Here is a 3,470-nt window from a genome sequence, read left to right as displayed (position 1 = left end):
TCTCACCGAGTCGACCTAGGAGAGGCCCCAGGACCGGTTCAGGTAATCAGCACCGATGAGCGGGAATCGAACTCGGGCTGCCAGTGTTCGTAGCGCTAACTGCTGCACCACCGCTCCCCATCACACACGCACACGCACAGACTCGTCAACAAATCCGCTCGCACACAAGGAACAAAGATCCCACCCCTTCGCATTCGCCTTTAACAGACTGTTGGGGCAAGCACTGCCTGTGTGCAGACACACACAGGGGCTCATACGCGCAGGATCAAAGCAGAGGTCGCAACCGGGTACCCGATACCCGTACCCTACCGATACCCGTACCCTAACGATACGGGTACGGGTAGACGTTTGCGGACCCTGGTGCGGCCGGGTACGGGTACGGGAGGCCGTGAGTCACTGGTGAGTCACCGTTTGTCACTCATTTCGGGTAGGGTACGGGTAGGGACACGGTTACCCATTTGCGACCCTGGTGCAGCCGGGTACGGGTACGGGTAAGGAAACAAAACCCGTTTGCGACCTCTGGATCAACGGCACAAACAACGCATTAGCACTTACACACACGCACACATTAACATTCACACAGACGCGCGTCTACGCGGACACACACACAGACACACACACTACACGCACAGGCACACAGATACACAGATACTCAACAGACACACAGATCACCCCCCCCCCCGCCGACATTAAAATTCACACAGACCCGACACACACACACAGACCCTGACACACACACAGACCCTGACACACACACACACACAGACCCTGACACACACACAGACCCTGACACACACACACAGACCTTGACACACACACAGACCCTGACACACACACAGACCCTGACACACACACACAGACCCTGACACACACACAGACCCTGACACACACACACAGACCCTGACACACACACACAGACCTTGACACACACACAGACCCTGACACACACAGACCCTGACACACACACACAGACCCTGACACACACACACACACAGACCCTGACACACACACAGACCCTGACACCACACACAGTCCCTGACACACACAGACCCTGACACACACACAGACCCTGACACACACACAGTCCCTGACACACACACAGACGGACACAGATGTGCACAAAGGCAAAAGTCCTCAAGCGCTCCCTGTTGGGGCAAGTGCTGTCAGCGAGACCAGCACCACGCCCGGCCGCCTTTGTCTCCCCAGTGGCGATGTTTACTACACACCGCACAGGTACTCATTTGAGGCCGAGTCGGCCTAGGGGAGGCCCAGGACCGGTTCAGAGATCGTCACCGGTGTTGTTGGCGTGAGCGGGAATCGAACTCGGGTCGCCGGTTCGTAGCGCAAACGCGCTAACCGCTGCGCCACCGCTCCCCACCACATGCTACAAAGACAAAGATCCCCGTGTAGCCTTAACAGACTGCAGGGCAAGTGCTGTTAGCGAACACCTACAAAGGCCGGCACGGCACACGAGGGGGTGGGTTGCCAAGCACCACGCCCCGGCCGCCCTTTGTCTCCCCAGTGGCGATGTTTACTACACACCGATACACCAGGTTACTCATTTGAGGCTGCGTCGACCTTAGGGGTGGATCGTCGAGAGACCGGCCACTGTTATTGACGTGAGCGGAACTCAAACTCGGGTGCTGCTGAATTTGGAGCACAGCGTGGCATCGCTAAGCCAGTGACGATTGTCTGAACCGGTCCTGGGCCCCTAGGTTGACTCGGCCTCAAATGAGTACCTGGTGTAGCGGTGTGTAGTAAACTCGCCACCGGGGAGACAAGGCGGTCGGGCGTGGTGCTGGCCACCCACCCCTCGTGTGCCGTGCCGGCCTTCGTAGGTGCTGCTACTCGCTAAACAGCACTTGCCCCTAAAGTCTGTTGAGGCTACACGGGGGAACTTTGTCTCGTACGCATCTGTCAGCTTCGGTTTGGCAGCGGAGGTCTCACTCCGAATCAGTTGGGTGGCATTATCTATTCATCAGCTGCATAACGCTGGTGGAAGCTACCTGGTCCGTCACTCCGCACGAAGTACGAGTCTTCTCGGCCACGGTCATGCCCTCCCTTCTCAACGCTTGCAAATGCGGACCCCCCCCCCCCCTAATGGAACACTTAAAATGGCTGGCCCTGCCTGCAGGCTGGATTGTGTGAAGAGCTCACAAATCCTTGAAGATTGGACACAGTCCCATCAGGGAGCTCCTCCGGCATGCCCAGCCACCGCCAGCACCGCCCCATGCCCAGCCACCGCATGCCCGGCCACCGCATGCCCGGCCACCGCATGCCCAGCCACCGCATGCCCAGCCACCGCATGCCCAGACCGCATGCCGGCCACCGCATGCCGGCCACCGCATGCCCGGCCACCGCATGCCCGGTCACCGCATGCCCCGGCCACCGCATGCCCAGCCCCGCATGCCCGGCCACCGCATGCCCGGCCACCGCATGCCCGGCCACCGCATGCCCGGCCACCGCATGCCCGGCCACCGCATGCCCGGCCACCGCATGCCCGGCCACCGCATGCCCGGCACCGCATGCCCGGCCACCGCATGCCCAGACACCGCATGCCCAGCCACCGCATGCCCCAGCCACCGCATGCCCGGCCACCGCATGCCCGGCCACCGCATGCCGGCCACCGCATACCCGGCCACCGCATGCCGGCCACCGCATGCCCGGCCACCGCATGCCCGGCCACCGCATGCCCGGCCACCGCATGCCCGGCCACCGCATGCCCGGCCACCGCATGCCGGCCACCGCATGCCCGGACACCGCATGCCCAGCCACCGCATGCCCAGCCACCGCATGCCCAGCCACCGCATGCCCAGCCACCGCATGCCCCAGCCACCGCATGCCCGCCACCGCATGCCCGGCCACCGCATGCCCGGTCACCGCATGCCCCGGCCACCGCATGCCCGGCCACCGCATGCCCGGCCACGCATGCCGGCCACCGCATGCCCGGCCACCGCATGCCCGGCCACCGCATGCCGGCCACCGCATGCCCGGCCACCGCATGCCCGGCCACCGCATGCCCGGCCACCGCATGCCCGGCCACCGCATGCCCGGCCACCGCATGCCCGGCCACCGCATGCCCAGCCACCGCATGCCCAGACACCGCATGCCCAGCCACGCATGCCCCAGCCACCGCATGCCCGGCCACCGCATGCCCGGCCACCGCATGCCCGGCCACCGCATGCCCGGTCACCGCATGCCCGGCCACCGCATGCCCGGCCACCGCATGCCCGGCCACCGCATGCCCGGCCACCGCATGCCCAGTCACCGCATGCCTCAGTCACCGCATTCTCAGCCACCGCATGCCCAGCCACCGCATGCCCCAGCCACCGCATGCCCGGCCACCGCATGCCCGGCCACCTCACGCCCGGCCACCGCATGCCCAGCCACCGCATGCCCAGTCACCGCATGCCCGGCCACCGCATACCCGGCCACCGCATGCCCGGCCACCGCATGCCGGCCACCGCATG

Source organism: Lethenteron reissneri, chromosome 62 (genome assembly GCF_015708825.2).
Source record: "Lethenteron reissneri isolate LAM-NWPU_2019-01 chromosome 62, ASM1570882v1, whole genome shotgun sequence".
NCBI lineage: Eukaryota > Metazoa > Chordata > Hyperoartia > Petromyzontiformes > Petromyzontidae > Lethenteron > Lethenteron reissneri.
Note: the sequence above shows the minus strand (reverse complement) of the source record.